General features: G+C 40.7%; 1 protein-coding gene across 1 annotated transcript in view; it reads left to right on the plus strand.

The window, feature by feature from the left end:
- The first annotated feature begins 1,772 nt into the window (after window positions 1-1,772).
- pik3cb (phosphatidylinositol-4,5-bisphosphate 3-kinase, catalytic subunit beta) overlaps window positions 1,773-18,644 on the plus strand; it is a 47,598-nt gene continuing 30,726 nt past the window's right edge. The window contains exons 1-2 of the mRNA XM_063493616.1: window positions 1,773-2,040; window positions 12,966-13,042. The gene's annotated coding sequence lies outside the window, so the exon portion shown is untranslated. The remainder of the gene's footprint in view (window positions 2,041-12,965; window positions 13,043-18,644) is intronic.

Raw genomic sequence — 18,644 nt, forward strand, 5'->3', positions numbered from 1 at the left:
TACAGAGCAGCTGTGCCTTCATATTTATAAGAAAAGAGGTTTTTTAAAACATCTTTTTCATTTGTGTTTCTCAAAATAACAAACTTTTATATTGACAGACCTCTGGATCAATGGCACTCATTTTTCTTTCTGGCATCCCTCTTTAGGAATTCAAAATATGCCTCACATGATATCTTTGAAAATGTATCTATGTATATACGTATGTATTATTTTGTTTGTTTGTTTGTTTTTATTTGGGTTTACTAGTCAATGAGAATATAAAATAATTCAGGTTGAACTTTTGTTAAATGCATAACTTAAATCATGCATAGCTTATGTGTGATTTCTAAGTTAGCTATAACACAGTTTGATTCAGTGGTCTATCAGCGTTAGTAAGGTCACAAGCTGTCTCGGGTAAAACAAGCTCTTTATTTAACGTTTAGTTACAATCTGGCCCACAGTTTGGTTTATTGGTTGACGCATTAACCATAGATAATGATAGATTTGTTCGCCAGATGGCAGCAAAGTTCAATATTTTACTGGCACTGTAGAGTTGTGCTGGTTTTGTGAAGATTATAGCGATGAAAAGGGACACTGTTTAATGACGCTTCATGGCCTAAGTGAATGATTTGGGGGCTACATAAAAATAAATGGCGACTAAAGAGTCGCATGGATCCTGTCCATAATCCGTTGTGGTATGAGCAATTTGAATGCGGAGCTTGCCTAATAGGCTGCACTCACTCTGGCAAGCTATTTCTCAACAAGGATGTTAAGAAATGTTGTGACATTACTTCGGCGTTTTGTACATGCTGTGAGCGGCTGTTGGTGAAAAGCCCGGTATCCTTCACAGCTCATCCGGAGAGCTGCATCACACAAGCCTCAGAGCAAATCACCAAGTTGTCGCCTTCAAAATAAAAGCCTCGCCGTGCGCCACATGTGCTTGTTTTTTAATTATATTTAAAAAACAAACAAACAAAAAAAAAACAACAGCACTGAATGCAGAATTTTGTACCCATATTTTGCCACAAACAAAGAAAATACTGTACAAGCAACAATTTTTAAAAGAGCGAACCCACAAAACTCATCTGATGACCTACTGAATATTTGTGTTTTGTTCTACATGTGAAATAGTTGAGACTGGCCAGCTGCTGCAGTGACCCTGTAGGCCTAATCTGCATCATCGGGATGAATTTACTGTAAATCCCACATTCAAACATGATTTGGATTTCATAGCCCCCATAAGGAGGGCAACAGGCAATCACCAGGTTACACGTGGTGGTCCTCGTTATGAGCAACGCTCATTTATTGCATACAACAGGATGTTTGTGAAAAGATGCAGTCTACAACATCAACATACATAATCTTTATGTTGCAAGAATTTGTATTCAAATGCAAGACTGTGTGTTTCAAGTAAATCAAGATAAGAGCAGTTTTGTGTTACTTTAGATCAGACGCACACTGTGTTCATTTACGTATCAGTGGGTGCTGCTGCACTGAATGCTCTCAGGGAGGCGTTGGGTGTCAATATGAGTTCGTTTTCTGTCTCTTTATTATATTTTAAACTAAACTGCAATTCCCACTCCAAATAATAGCTTATCACATCTAAAACAAACAAACAAACAAACAAAAAGTTATCTGAAGACATTTACCTTCCATATGACAACGTCATGTCTTATTTGTATGGCTTAAATTTGTATTTCACCGCGAATTCATGAACGGTACGATTTTTATTCTTGAACATTTACCGGATGTCCTGTTCTTGTTTTACTGCTCGGGCTTAATAGAGCCGGTGGCGGAGGGAAATGCAGCAACGGAGGTGGTGTTGGTGGTGGCTGTTCACCTTCTGAAACAAACAGGAAGCACACAGATCTCCTGTCCACCTGCGGGATCCGTGCTATTCGTGGAGAGGTTGTCGAGCGGTGTTGTCAGATACGCGGACTCGCTGTGCGTGAAAGTAGCCTGGCCCACTCCGTCGTGAAGATAAAGCAGCACTTTTAACTTTCAGCTCTTCTGGCGTGTCCTCTGCGTTTTTAACGACCTCCCAGGAGAAAATTAATAAAGGTAAGTCCCACTTATATAAAAAAAATCACTTCTTTTTAGCTGTGGGCTTTTCGCTCGGGGAGTGAGGACGTCATCACGCCAAACTCAGTTCATCAATTCGTCTAATGTTGCATTTATTGCTGTTTATATTAGGCATTAAAATTCCAGCCCTGCTGCGGAGAACGGCCACAACTTCAGCTAATCGTAGCAGTCTCGTTTAGCAGTCTAGTCTGTCATATTTTAATTATCCCCGATGAAGAGGTTATCGATTTTTTTAACCCCCACTTAAAGCTAACTAATCAGCCTACCCGGTGTGGTGGGCGGCGGAAAAACAACCATAGTTTTAAGTTGAAATGTTATTCTGATGTTCACAGAAAACCTTGTCGGCGTGTTAACCGTTTAGATGTTGTTTGAGGGGTAGTGGATTTCATCCTCTAAGCAAAACAAGTAACACATTCCCTTTATCATGAGCTCTCTCCATACGAGAAAGGGACGAAGCATTCCGGAGTGATTACTCCTCAGCTGAGGGGGACTTTGACGCTCGCTCATCGTGTTGTTAGTTTTAAAGTCGGAAACCTGCCCGCACCTTTAACGGATCTGTAGTCTCTGTGCAACTGTCAGCTGTGTGTATTTCATTGTTGAGAAATGGACCGACAGCAGAGAGGATGTGAAACTTAAGGGAGCAATTCGCACAGTCAGCTTTTCTGCAATAAGCATGATGACCTTTTTGTTTTTATTTCATTAAGAATCTTACAAAAAAAAAAAACCTCAATAATTTGGTAAACTTGAGTGGGGGTACAGCTGCTACGTCAGTCTGAATCAGGGGTGGGTAACTCCGGGCTTTAAGGGCGGGTGTCCTGCAGGTTTTAGATGTGTCCTTGATCCAACACAGCTGATTTAAATGGCTAAATTACCTCTTCAACAAGTGTTGAAGTTCTCCACAGGCCTGGTAATGAACTAATCATTTGATTCAGGTGTGTTGACCCAGGGTGATATCTAAAACCTGCAGGACACCGACCCTTGAGGCCCCACCCCTGGTCTAAATGGTAATCTGACACCTGTGGGGTTTTTGTGTTTTGTTTTGGTTTTTTTAAGTCTTGTTTGACTGTCCACCCAACATAATGTCTGTTCCAACTAGTCAGATGTGCCTTAGAGGTTGTAAGAGACCGTGCATGATGTCTACCTGAAAGATGCACAAACTCACTGGATTCATTTATAATAAAATGTAATCAGTCTTGATAAAAGTCACAATTGGCGACAATCGCAATCAGACTAAATTAACAAACACAAACGGCTGTGTTCTCTATCACTTATAGTACACACTGGGAAACATAAGTAATCCCCTGGAGTGTTGCTACTTAGAGTCAAGTGTTTGTGTTAAAGACAGAAGATTAGAAGTGTCAGTCCCTGTAAATAAAGCCTTACAAAATATGGGTCTGATCTTAAAGTTTGGTTGGAGTGAACCAGACTTTGATCACCTTCACGGGACCTTAAACGAATCTTAATAGAGATGTGTGATATACAAAAGGATTTTTAAAGAGCTTTGTGCTTGTCAGTCCGCAATACGATGAACACTCTTGAAGAAACTCTTCAAGAGAACACTCTTTTCTGTGGACTGACTTTCAGTGACCTTTTGGATAGACTGTACAATGTTACATTTGGAGTTTTTTTTGTTGTTGTTTTAAGTCTTGTATATCTACAGTGTAACATTATCCCAACTGTAAAGCATGGTAGAGGCTGCATTATAGTTTGGGCAGCAGTGCTTTGGGATGGCCAAGGCAGACCTGACCTTAACACAACTGACATGGTGTTTTGTGACTAGAAAATGCTGTTCAACAAAGACGTTCCAGAAATATTAACTCCCATCCGACATGGTGTTGTCGGATGGGAGTTATTGCTGTTATAGAAAATTCTGTGAGTTACTGAATTAAAGATGTGCCTTACTTTTTCCACCCTGTACTGATTTCCCCAAGAGCTAACTACTTAAAAAAAATAAAAATCACTTTCTTTTTTTTTAAGAAATCAGTGCAGAAATCGTGGTGTTTCCAAAGGGTGCAGGAAATTGCAGCCAAACCTACTGATCATGTAATGCACGACTCAACGGTTGGGCTACTTCCTTAGACCTTTTTTCATTCAGGTTTTGGCATTTCTAGTAAACCAATGGCCTTCTTTCCAACTAACCTGAGATCTGTGTTTGTGTGTGTGTGTGTGCACCTTAGTGTTAGTAAAGTCATTACATATCCTTTAGCTCAGTCTTAAATTTTTATTGTGAGTTTAATTTATGTGCATCTAGTTAATCAGCAGCTCAGTGGTGATATATTGCAGGCAGCACAACAGATGATACAAACACGCAGCTTTGCTAGCAGGCATGCAGCCACGGCCACAAGTCACTTTGTTCTTTTGGCCATTGTAAGCAAAGGACTTGGTTTTTCAGATTATCTAGAAATTTAAGTAGCAGTGTCCATGTTTGAGTCCCCCAAAAATGTAAACACAATATTCATAGCAAGCAAAAGCATTGCAAATGCTGCCTTACTAAGTCCTATTTTATGTATCGCACACAGTTACACCTGCAGTGTATAACTCGCAGCTGAAGATCTAAATCTTTGCAGGCAGTAAATCTTGGACCTACACAACATTTTATAAAAGGGGAAAAATAATTTCCCAGGGGAGCTGAGCAGTATTTGCTGCTTCTGTAGCACTTTGGGAAATATTGATGCCCAGTTCATGCATTTTGATATTATTTAAAATGGGCAATGCTCCTGCCTACCGTGTGTTGAGCAAGGTCTGCTGTCAGGTTCCCTCTGAGGTAAAGTTGGAGAACACTGATAAGGCTAACTGACGTCACTCCAAAGACATGAGCCAACAATGCAGCTATTTATTCCAAGCCAGATTTGGTCCCAAAGCAGGCCCCTGAGAAACGGGGGCACAAATGAAGGCAGAATTCTAAGCAAGTGTTTTCACAAAAAGAAAAAGTTTTTACAACTGTGGTGGCGCCTGTGTCACACATCGTTTTACTTACAAGAATAACCACTATTGTACACCGAGGCTGTTTTCTGTGAGGATTTAGCTAGCTGGTTAATAAATGATGAATACTAATGTGTACAGCTAAAGTGGAGACAAAGCCAGGTGGACTACAAATGAAAGGAAGAGTGTATGAGAGGTCCCAGTGTCAAATGGTGTGGTGTAGCTAAGGCCCAGTTTAAGGGAAGAATGTGACTAATATAGTCAGTTACTTTACATAAAAGCAGATTGGTTTTGTTTTCAAATCTTTTTGTCATAGCTTCTTCATAGTGATCAGTGGCACTCCAAGACTTGGATTGGTGCACACACCATAACATCAAGGTTTTATTGGCATATAGCAGCATGGTGGAACTGAGGACACAGTGCAGTCTTAGTATTTAGACAGTGGTGTTTTTCATTGCTTTGGCTTTACTCCACCAACTTGGATTTCAAGCAAAACAATGACTCTGAGGTGAACATGCTGACTTTCAGCTATCAGGATGTTCACATCCACTGTGTGAGCAGTGTGAGAAATCTCCCAAGTCATAGTTCAATTTGAAATGCATCATACTTTTTTTGTTTTTGTTTGTTTGTTCCCAGTATAGTCCCTCTCTGGAAGGTGACAAGTGTGGCCCAAATTAATGCACAGTTATGAGTAATCATTGTTATCCTTGAGCAAAACTGACGACCAGGATCACGGAGCCCCATTCAACAGAGTACAAGGGTTCACTGACTGGTTTGAGGATGAAAGGATGACCCATTTGTGAACTTTACTGTTACTGTTTCTCAAATTATTGAACACCTCTACAAGATATGACATCATTTTTGACTTTGCAGATGCTGCGCTTCATTATCAACAAAACAATATGAGGGACTATCACCACTTTAAGATACCTTGCCTTTTTTTGGTATTTTTGTTTTTTACCTTTTAGTTTGCCAATTTGTACTAGACTGTAAATATTGTGATTCCAAAAACAATAGAAAATATTCAGACTTTCCTTTCTTCAACTGTCTAAATACCCCCATTTTAGCTGTTGAGCAAGGTTCCAGAGGATGCTCTTTAAATGGAACATGTTAAAGAGAATAATATGTTGTTTGATAGCACAGTATGCTCATAAGAAGTGTGTGTGTGCGCATGTGTCCTGCTTTTGAAACCAGAATTGTTCTATTGGTGGTTTCTTCAAATGGAGCACATAGTTGTGGTTTGCAGTTTTTGGGTTGGTTTTTTTTGTCATTTTTTTGTCATCCCCCATTATCTCTATCTCTCTCTCACACACACACACACGCACACCCACCACCACAATCTCTTTGACACTTCCTGCTGCTATACTTTTAAAGTAATGGCTTGCATAACATCCTCTCAAAGAGCAGCGTGTAAGATGGCCAGTAAAAGTAGTCTTCTTTCATTTGTGTGTGAGTAGGTGTGTTTGGTGTGGCACGCCAGTTTGTCTGCTAGCTTTCAGGATCACACTTGCATTAGATAAGCCCTATTTAAGCCATTATGGTCAATGAAAATGTTCAATTCCGCTAGCTGGTCCCAACCGCTCATTATAAAACTATACATAGAAAAGAAACTGCCACAGCTAGAAATGTGACTGACTGTGAGGTGAGAGTGGCCTGTTGGAATTCTCCACTCTGCTGCACAGCAGGCCAGGACCTGCCAAGGAATGCAAGGAAGACAGCAGGAGAGGGTTAGAGGGGGAAGAAATGAGCAGATTGAAATATGAGAGAGAAATCTGTCTGTACCCAAGCCAGATGTGGTCACTGACATATGTGGTTAGACACATCCATCCAGTTTCTTCCACTTATCCAATTCAGGGTCATAGTTGGGGTGGATAGAGACATATTTACCCTTGTTAAATCTAATGGTCAAGTGCCATAAATCAGCTCAGGTTTGACATAATTCTTTGAATCATCAATAAATCTTGTTCTAAGCCAACATGTTTACATTGTGTCAGCTGAGCGAAGGAAGTCTTTGACTTGAAATTTTATGTTTAGAATCTAATTTAGATGCTCACTTGTCAGAAAGCCACAGATGTAAAAAGCTTTGAGGAAACAGGAGTTTAAATCTGGTGTTTTCTTGCATTTAAAGTTGTTAGTCAGGTGTTGAAAAGCGGTCCGTAAGCCAATTTGATGTCAAGACAAAGAGTAGAATTCAGTTGATCTGCATTACAGGTCATCAAGTATGAGATAAGTGTGTTGTGCACCATTGCTTATCTGCTCCTGCGTGCATGCATGCATACAGGAGCATAAACCTGTCACCTGATTGCATTTAGGCAAGTTATGTATATAAAGACAGTCTCAAAAGATTAAAGCTGGGTATAAAATGATCACTTTTGATGTAACATGTTTTTATAACAAGAGTTTTCCATGAAGTGCTCACTCGTCCAACATCCCTGTAAAGAAAACGTTTGATGTTGAGTGGATGTGAAAAGCTAATCTGAGATAAGCTCTGGAGCGCATTCCTAGCTACACACTGTCCATATGAAAACATGGCAATGTCTAAGCTATGATTCAGTTAATTTTTTTTTTTCAGGTGAACACTGTAGTGGTAGATCATTCAAACACGGCAGTTCATTTCAAACACAGGAATTAACTCTGCTTATTTTCTTACTGTCTGCCCACATAGCACATCCAGTAAGGGGAGCATCTATGCAGAAAATTATATTATCTGTTATGACATTACTACACTACATATAAATAGCTGAGACACTGATGACAAATTGAATTTGTGATATCAGACTGAGGATTGTTATTTCAGTATGTTTCATAGAAGAAGTTGGAGGTTTAGATTGTCCGTCTGTGTGTTTTGTCTTGTTGTTTTTGTTAGAATGTCACTACAACCTAGAAAGCTAACATTTCACTAACTGGAAGACACTGACAGGTTTCTAGTGGTTGTTTACCCAGTATTTAAATTGTTATATTGCCCAGGACGGGCCTGGGATCGGCTTAGGCTTAACTAAAAAATAAACCTTCTGCCTAATAAGCACAAATAAAATTATTATTATTATTATTATTATTATTTATTTATTTTTTTACTAGTATTCAGATTTATTTCACATTGACAGCCTCCATTCTGTAACCTCTGAGGTCAAAACCTTAGCCTGATGTCTCTATAGCAACACTTTCTCACAGCGCTGGTTCATGTCTGCCAAAGCTGATGACACGTGCACAGATGATGGCATTTGTTTTTCGCAAGGCTCTGTGTGTGTGCACACATATCTGCATATGCATGCATGTGGCGCATTCACATGTTACCAATGTTCCCTCACCCACACATCCATGCAAATGCTGAAAACTGGTAAGAGTTGTAATGATTAGAACGGCAGCTTGAATAAGTTGCTGTTTATCGTCTCTTTAATATGTAATATGTAACTTGTATCTGTAAAACAATCACATCGGTCTTAACTGCCTTTTATTGCAAAGGGATGTCTTCCAACTTCCTGCTGTCTTCATGTTGTCCCTACATCCTTAAATTCCAGACTATGTCAAGACTTTTGGTCGTCTATCTCTTGAGGTCTGTTTCTTGCTTCTGTTCTCCTTTTTCTCCAGTGAGCTAAGTGATCTCAGTCAGAGGTCACAGAGTATCTGTTTTGTTTTGGCTTGTGCCAGTGTGTGAGCTGCAGGGAAGGGACCTTTGCTCTGTCAGCCCTGACAGAAGGTAACTGATTTACAAGAGAAACTTTTTGAGAGTCAATGCACAGATACTCTTTCACACCACCCACCTGAGGGCAGCCTCACAAACAGCCACTATAAATAGAGATTGAAGCAAGCAGCTAAAAAGGGGGAAGGTGTGGGTAAACGCTAAGACATCGACTGAATGGGATTTTATCAAACACTTTAAAAAAACAACAACAAAAAACCCAACTTTGACTGTAAAAAATCAGCCTGTGTGTGAGTCTCCCATATTTATCGGTGATTGAGGGTTATAAACATCCCTCTGTGCTAATGAGTGGGTGTGTATTGTTTTTAGAAGGCGACAGACAGTGGTCTATTGTTTACGGTGAGGCAGTGATGACGCATGGTCAAATGTAAGGCCCCTTCAGACCACACTTGGTTTGGGGAGTGCTAAAAATGTGCATACTAGTGCATTCCTTCTGCATGTTTTAGCTGTTGCTCTTTACCTGGCACCATTTCGGCCCGTATCTCAAAGCAGCAGTTTGTAGTTGTCGTTAACAGTGAACATTTGTTTTTAGCAGTCCGCTGACATCATACATCATGCACTATGTTTATGTGTTGGCCCTGGGGTTAAGTCAATGCAAGGCACAATAAAAACACAGTTGTATAGTCAGACAGGAAGTGCCCTCTAGGACATTTGTTGGGTAGGAGGGTGCCTTGAGGGTTGCATAATAAAGTAAAACACCTGATTAAAATCTGAGCTTTTGCTGGTCTCTGTGGACTGGAGGTTGCAAGGAGGATACTAAGGAGAATAGCAACAGGATAGCAGCTATCCTGGCTCTCAAATAACTTCAGTGTAATCAATGTGGTCAGAGTACATCTGGGCAGATAAGATGCTCCTTACCGAGGACTGTGAGAAACTCTGCTGGTGATGAAGCCCCCCGGCCGTTTTAAGACTCCGCATTCCTCGCATTCCCGTACCAGAGGATGGGTGGAGGAGAGGAAGGGTGTGTGGTTATACGAGGAGTAAGAAACTAAGAGTCAGACTCCCACTGTGGTGTTTCTGTCACTCTTATCATTCTGCAGGGAGTCTCCGAAGATGTGAAAATCCTGCGTTAGGAATCTGTGTATACCATAGCCTAATCCCTTTTGCGCAAGATGTACACATTACACTTGAGGTTAACGTCACTCACTACTGGGAATTGTTTTCCCAGTGCAGTCATCTTACAAAAATAACTTGAAGCTCAGGTACTTATTTGCTTAAACAAATGAAGTCTTCCTTACATGACTAGTTAGTACCCTGATAATGTAGCTGGAAACTTGTAGCTTCTAGTAAAGAGGCCATTTCAATCAAAATTGCCAGTCTGGAATTTTTATTATTAATTGACTTGAAATTTGTTATTTTATTAATCCTGAGTGTTCTGCCTTCTCTTCTGATCATTTTCAGACATGGCTCTGTTTACGCTCCATTGCTTCATGTGCAATTCCACAACAGCAAGAATTTGATGATGGGTGTCTTACTTCTGTGCTTGTAATTTAGTCATATTTTTAGTTTTCTCTTCCAGCGTTAAACAGAATAAAACGATCATTGTTCTGCATTCCATTTCACGGTCATACCCTCGTTTTTGTCTTGTTATAAATCCGATGAATCCCTTTACAGCTTTCAGCACTCCTCCATCAGGCTCTGCACTGTGTGCAGGGCTTACAGCGCCTTTGTTGCCTTCAACACCAGAGGGAAAAACAAACGCCATTAATGTTATAGATTTGATGCTCAAATATCAGTTCTCATGAAATCAGTGATTTGACGAGGCTAGTATAGTCTCCTTTACTCAGTTAAAATGGATGTTTAAGGGGCAAAATCTGGTGCAAAATCTGTTTGTGTCAGAATAGTTGCTTGGTTATTATTTAGTTAGTAGTTATTTGTCAGCTGTAGTTGTAATCTTAGTGTTCTCACTGCAGTTGTTTTAAAGTGGTCTTGTTTACGTGTGCAAGAGGATGGCAGAATGTCAAAATGATATAAGCTTTTTAGTCATTTGAGTCGTTTGTCCCTTTTGTCATTTGAGAGAAGAAAATGCCTGAATGCGTGTTACAGATTAAACGCGACATTATTTGTCTGAATTTTCTAGTTCCTGGAAAATCACACGAGTGCTGGTGAGTTAATGAGTCCAAACTTAAGCATCATCTGTGACATTCAACCAGAGATCTGTGCTGAATGATATCTCTGGAGTCTGCGATTAAACACATTATTTTCGACTCTGTCCCAAAAACAAACTGGCAGCCACTGGCATTACAGTGAAGTTGTTTAGCGCAGAACAATGAAAGGGCTAAATTTGGGGTTTGCCCTTCAGCATAAACGTCATCCCTTACTCCATAGTGAACCCTCTGTGCTGGTTTGGAACTTTCTCCTAAAATCTCAAACACACTCTTGCTGTGAATCATGTGATACTTTGAGTCAAATCCAGTCAAAGAGTTAAACATTGACCATCTCTGGCCTGAGATTTTATCACTGTTAAACAGCACACTTCCTGGAACTGGTCACCCCACGTGCCTTTCTCCTGTATCTGTGTGCGACGAGTATACACACAACATTTTTATCACATTTTGTGGTGAAAAGCCAAGCCTTACCTCTTTCTATGAATTTATTCTCTGCACTTTCATAAGTATACTCATTCTTACTTGAAACGTCCGAGTCTCACACATGCTCACTGCAGTTGTTCTTCTCCTAGTAAACAAGAGAGTGTCTTAACCACAGGGGGAAAAAACGGAAGTTTACCAGCTTCAGTCATTGTGTGCATTGCGTGTCATCAGTGTGGGTTGTTTTTTTTGGGTTTTTTTAAGATGCTGTATATTTGTTTGCCATATTGCCTGGTTCACATCTTGGCTTCCATAGTTACAGCTCTTTGAACTGTAGACAGTGTACAGATACAGAGACCCACCCATATCACTGCTTTGGGTGTTATATACAGTGCAAACAGAGGTCAGGTCAGCAAGACTTGTTTGAAGGTTTTGAGGTGCCACAGAGTTTTCTATATTTTGCCATGAAAAGTGGGGAAAGAATTAATAAGTCTGCTTTTTATTTATTTTATTTTACTGAATTTATTTTTTATTTTGTAACACTCAGGATTACATCTTGAAGGCTTATGCTTACTGACGCTGGTAATTTCCCGTCTTTTGGGATAAATAAAATGTATCTTATCATATTGACCGATATTTTGTTTAAACATCAAACCTCATCCTTGCCCTCACAATAATTTCCCCTGTTTAAACTGATAAAACATATTTAGAATGAGGTGAGTCATCCACTGCTGTTTTTCAGTCATAGTGTTCAAAAGATGACACATGTGCTTGTTGCTCCAGAAGTTACAAATGCCTGCTGGATGACTGTTCTTGACAGGCAGTGTGCCTTGTCGGTCAAACTGTCTCCTCCAGGACCTGGGAGCATGAGGTGTGATCAGTCGTCATAGAACAGGGGTGTCAAACATGAGGACTAGGGACCAGAATCAGCCCAGAAAAGACTCCAACCCAGCCCACAAATGTGTTTTCATAAGTTTTACAGCTTTTCCCAGTTATAAATTCCTCCTCATGGCTATTTATAGAAACAGTTAAATGACAGAAATGTTTTTCACTGATATAGAAAAATCAGTTTGTGCAGTGGATTGGCAGTAAAAAAAAAAAAAAAAAAAAAAAAAAGGGAATGATATGCCAGAACTTTTATCTATTATAATTTTAGCCCAAAGAGTCGTGCTTACAGATTTTTTTTCACTATCTTTCTTTGTCACGTACAGAAACTGACACACACTGTTGAAATTAACCTTCTTAAACTACACATTTACTCTGTGAAATAACCTTCTCACACTGACTGATGGGGAGTTTCACCTGTCTGGCACTTCAGCTCAAAGTAGGCTGTATGTGGACCAGGGTGTTAAATGAGTTTGACATTCCTGTCATAGATGGAGGCGGCAGAGGAAAAGATTGTAAGAAAAGGACAGTTAAGAGGGTCAGTAAGGAAGTTTTGGTTTCAGTGCTCAGCCTTTTCTGTTTTATATCAAGTTTCAGGTCAGCTGGACCATGGAGGTAACACCAGGTTGACAGACTTGTTTATGGTATAATTTCTCACTTACAGAACCCGTCTCGTTCTGTTTCTGTTTTTCTGTATTAAATCCCTTTTTTATATTTCCTGTTTATCTACCATCACCTAAACATTTTTAAATTTTTTTTTTTTTTTTTTTTTTTTTTACTTTCTCGGTCCACAAAAACAACTACAGAAATGAGTAACAACATTGAATGCTTTCCCCTCACCCTGACACTTTGTTCTTTTTCTTTATCAGATGCAGTGTCCCAGAAGCTATCCAGATCCCCCCAGCCAGGAGCTGAGCCACAGGAAATAAGTGACTTCAGGAAACTGGTAATACATGTGCGCGTAAACATGCTGTATCTTGTAATTACTTGACCTATTTTACCTGTGATGCTGCTGTGTGCATGTGGAAGAGGAGGAAAAGCTCTCTCTTAGCTGGAATCTGGGCGAGTAGGCCTCGTCCTGACAGGCGGGGAATGTGTGGAAGCCAGCCAGCATACCTGACTTCCATGTCAGAGATCAGTGTTACACCATCTTGGTACACTCACTGCTTTTGGTTTATGATCCTTTATATCCTCCTTTCTGGGCTTTATTACTGTGGATCTTGTCTGGACAGTAGAACAAAATCGAAGTCGTGCGTTGTTTATTTTCATGTCGTTGCAGCTAGGCGTGGTGCTACCCCCCCTCCTCCCCCCTCCCCCCTCCCTTTGCATCTCACTTGACTTTAATTAATGTTGTAAAATCATTTAAGGTGCCGCTGGCCTTGGCAGTCATTTCCTTGCTGTACAACCTTCAGCCAGGCTTGAGACTGTTTATGTAATATTGGCCCAGTGCAGGAAGTGGTGGCTCTGTGAGCTCTGTGAGCTGATCTGTAAGTCCTTTTTGTTTTGTTTTGGGGTTTTTTTTGTTTGTTTTTTTAAGAACACACATGATGATTTGATGAACAGTATGTAAAATTAACAGTTGCTGACATGCAGTGCACTCAGCATTAGTGGTTTAATTTTATCAGTCCAGCCCTGACTGTTTTGTTTCTGTCCTCGCTCATGCCATCATTTCCTTTCACAAGTAGACTGAGATGAAGCAGTTTGACAAAATTCTTTCACAAAGTCTAAAATAATTGCTCAGAAATTAGTCTTAAAGTGAGCCTTCTCAAAAGTTCTCCACTGAGAATCAGCAGATTTGTGATGGTGCTTGCTAGTCCAGGTGACAAATGGGAATAAAATGGAGTGTTTCTCACACACAGGAAAGTTGCCTAGGTTTGTTAACGGCCTGATAAGTAGCTTTGGCAGATAGTTTCAGCATGTTTAATCTAATTTCAATCTGTCAGAACAATTCTATCAGTTTACTAGTGAACCTCTCAAGTCCTCTTGGTCTTATTTTGGCTCTTCCCATCTTGTCTGCTCCCTACTGCCTGGCTCCCTGACTGTTATAGTGGCCCTGGAAATTGTGCAGCTGCTTCTTCAGATACGATCTTATTCCAGGGTCAGACATCCTTCTGCTCTGGAGATCCACTGTGAACTGGCAGGCCACTCTAAGCAGGAGAATAAGTGGCTCACGTGCCTCTATACCAGGCTCACCGATGCTGCACTTGAACACAGCTCCCAGCTGTAGTACAAGTGGTGGTGGGGTTCATCCACAGGGTTGGACTCCCTGGAGAAGCATCTGACTTTTTCGCAGGGATTTTTTGCTCTAAGTATGTGGTAAATGAAACATTTGCAGAAGAGCAATTCAAAAACAGTTTTAATTAGTAATTCACTTCATGAAGCCTGCTTGCGTCCCCTTTCGCAGCGCACATGTACATACACATGTATGGATATGAACATAGCCCAGGTACAAACACAGTCTAAATCTGCGGGTGTGCAATGATGTGTGCTAGCTGCAAATGCTGACAGAGTAAACACTGGGTTAACTTGTCCTCTCAATCACAGCACTGTATAACTAGGGTTTTACAGGTGCAGTTTTGACATCTGTCTGCTTAATAACCACATTTCATACTGTTGGTGTCTGTGGCCAGTAATCACCAGTAATTGGTACGGTTGCCTCCTACCTGCACTCTGTTTCTCCCCTCCCCCTCATCCTTCACTCCCACTCAAATGTGGAAAAATAGCTCAATCCAATTACTCATGCTGTGTTCCTTCTCCATATCTTTCCACTAACACGACTGTATTAGAGGGTTTCCATTTTTCATCAGAAGTCAGTTGAGGGTCAGTCTGTGCTGACCTTTTTGTTTTTCACAGAAATGACCTCAAGTGTTCTCATTCTTGCTTCAAATATTAACATCAGTGTGGCTATAACCCTCTAACACACAATCCTAGGAAGCCCAGCCCTTGGGCTTATTCTTAGGAGTGTGTTTGCTTGGCATTATCGTTATGGCATTGACCTTGCTCCCCGTGGTATTACAGAGGTTGCATATAATTAGACTTGTGTGTGTGATTTTTATCTGGACAATAGGACGAGAACTTCTGTATTTATCTAATTATAGATGGGCGTAAAGACAGACAGTGCCCTCACATGCTACATGATGTTTTCTGTCACCGCAACAGGAGTGTGTGTGTCTGTAGATAACGGATAACTGCACACTTGGCATTGATTGTTGTTGGTAGCATTAGCTTGAGTTCTGTATTAATAGACGCCAAAAAGGATGCAGTTGCAGATGAGCGAGTGTAGAGTCGAGCCGCCCAGACAGACAGATGGATGCATAAACTGAAGAGGCGGGCATCAGCGTGTCATTTACCGGATCTAAGTGTTCCCAGCAACCCAGTCACCTCTACAGTGAAATGATAGCTGGAGCCAAGAAATGTCTTCCATTTCCAGGCTTGTGTGCGTTTCATTCATTGCCAGTGTGTGGCTCTTTGTTTATGAGGGAGATAAATGGCTGGGAGACGAGTGCTGAAAACTCAGGTCTGTTTGTGTGTACCATCCCTGCTACATTTCACAGCAGCTTAGTGTTATATTTGTCCATTTCTTTCCACTGTTTTCACAAAATAATCAGTTGCTGCAGTCCTGTGGAGGCTATGTGACAGGCTGGGATTTTCTTCAAGTCTATTTTCAGGCTTTTCTCTGTGAAAGGATCTTGTTGCAGTCAATTGTTCTTCTGACAGTCACCTGAACTGCAGTAAGCTGTGTTGTTTTGTCGATAAATTTGTTGTTTCATTGAATTCTGTGAGACAAAGTGACCCGACGATTGTACATTTGGCCTGTCATAAATAGAGCTGAAGCAAATGGCCTTCCCAGGGGGCTGTGGTGGAGGGAGACGCAAAACAAGAATCCTGGGTAAGATAAGAGAAAGCCACATGCAGGTGCTGTAAAAGCAGTGGGAGGTTAGTTTATTTTATCTGTTTATTTGCCACATTTATTAACACAGGTGGCAATTACAGCATCGACACCTTAATGCTTAAGTTTGGAGCGTTTCGCTCTGTGTGAGGTAGCACTTGTCTTATATTTTCTACAGCTAGTCCAGAAGATGCATAGCAGCATAACAATGTATAAATAAATCTCGGGTATACGGCTACGCATCTAAAAGTAAATCCAAGCCCTTCTTGGATAAAGTGGAGACATGACCATGTGAATTTCATTTACAGTGGCAACTGTGAGAAGCTGTGCTTTCAAGGAAGGTAAGTGTTGTAATCAGTAGGAATAAATTGACCCCAAGTGATATAAATAGGGTGTCCAACATGCTCACTCCCTCATATCATAGCTGTTCATTGTTTCCTCTTTGTCAGAGTTTCTGAGGAAAGCTTTCTCTGTTCTTTTCAAAAACAGAAGCTGTTGTGTCAAATCGAACAAAGGCTAATCCTTATGTCACCCTCACAGAGCAGCTTGTAGAACAGCTAACCACAAAATGGGAAGAATTAGCCGGGCCACCTCCAGTCGGTGTGTACGTCGTCTATGATTTAATGGATGGTGATTCCAAAGAAAGTCAGACTTTCAGGCTTCTGTTATGCAAATTGTTTTTTTTAAAGAAAAGAAATAAGTAGCTTGCTATAAAGTATTCAAAATATACTTGATTCCTGTTTTAGTGACACTGTGTGTATTTAAGGAAGAGAACCTAAACCTTTTCCATGAGTATACTTTGTCTGTGTAAAGTTTTCTGTAAGAGAAGGGGACAAGAGGTGTAATAGTTTGTGTAGATATGCTTGCGATTAATTTTTTTTCATTTCCTCTTTCACAGAATTAGATGGGCAAGACTAACTCTGTATATGGGGGTTTATTTCCCCTCTAGGGCTTCCTTTTGCCTTTGCGTTAGTATCAGAGCTTGCTTTGAATAGTCATATGTGGTCGTGTTCAGAGTTTGCATAGATCTTTAGCTTTTCAACAAAGGTATGGTTAGCACCAGCTATGTTTGGGTATGTTGTTTGCATGTCTCATATGAAAGCTGGATTTACGGTGTTGTATTTAAAGCATCTCTTACAAAGCAGTTTATTTACATATGCTGATGACCCCGGTGGCCGTGTGCGTGTGTGAAAGCTACTGAAGGTGTGAGTAAGCCGCCTGAGGCTGCACATCCCACACAGCAAAATATGGCTAGCACTGTGTGACGACGATGCCCCCCCCCCCCCCCCCTTCAGCCTGTGTTTTTTACTGCTCAGTATGTGTTTGTTGGTCTGCGAGGCCAAGCTGGCAGGGCAAGGGCAACACAAGGGCAGTGTTTGTGCAGGGCACGGGACTGGCCTTGGTGGCACACACGTACACATACAAACATGCGCGCACACACTTGGCAAAAACAGAGGCTTATTGTGGACTTCAGGCCCAGTTTGGTCCACCCACTACAGTCACACATTGTATCACATTTTGCATTTTATCTCTGCCTTTTATCTCTTTCTATCTTTTTATGTCATTGTCTATCACTGATTAGTCTGTTTTTTGTTTTTGTCTTCCCCCCCCCCTTTTTTTTTTTTTTTTTTGAGTCTTTTTAGCATAAGTGAACTCATGAACTTAACATTCCCATTTATTTTCTACTGCACCTGTTTCCCTTTTTAATTCATCATCTTTTCTCCTCTCTTTTCCAGCCATCTCATAACTGACTGCTTCTCAGACCCTCCTGAATAGTCTTTAACATTCCCTCTTTTTTGCTCTCAGCCCTGAAGTCTGACAGTATAGTCACAGAGATCTGTGCTGGCGCTGCTTGTATTTATATCTGTACATAACTTGTGTCCTTCCTTATTTGTCTCGTGTCTGAGAAGTGAATCAGGCTCTGTGGAACATCACACTTGCACATCAGACGAGCTCACCCGCTAATCTGTCACCTGCCTCCTCACAGACACCGACTGTGATGGAAGCTAAAAAGGTGAACACCTATTCAGAGTTTCAAAATCTTCACTATGCTGGTTTCATTTGTAGTAATTATTGCTTAATACTTAATATTACTTAACACAGTTGGTATTTTGCAAGGATCAACAGCGTTACAAGACTAATTGTTAGATCTACATCGCGTATTTGTTCCTTTATTCATTGCTCCCTCTACACTTTGTTGCTTCTGCTACTTTGTTATCTTCTCGTGGAAAACATGCTCAGTGATTCACCACTGTCCCAATATGATGGCTTGCACCGCTGAAGCATGATTATGTTAATAATTACAAGTATTTTCATTGTTCTCTGGCAGTTGGGCACCTACCAATTTGTATACTGCTGAAAACCAATTGGTGGAATGGGGGTGGGCGCTTCAGTGTCTTTCCCATGGACATTTTGCTATGTGGACTCAAGAAACTAGGGTGTGTACCACAGACCATGTAATAATGAGACAACCACTCTCCCCCTGGCATAGTTACCCCATAGGCTTGTTGCATCTTTACATGTATGCGAGTTATAATATAGTTACATCTTGCATAGATGAATATTCAAATGTAAATGTTCTATTACTCTCAGACATGGTGAACGTGACTAAACTAACCTAAGAGAACCACCTGTCCTTTCATTGAACATATTTGTTTTA

This window comes from Pelmatolapia mariae, linkage group LG14 (genome assembly GCF_036321145.2).
Source record: "Pelmatolapia mariae isolate MD_Pm_ZW linkage group LG14, Pm_UMD_F_2, whole genome shotgun sequence".
Classification (NCBI taxonomy): Eukaryota; Metazoa; Chordata; class Actinopteri; order Cichliformes; family Cichlidae; genus Pelmatolapia; species Pelmatolapia mariae.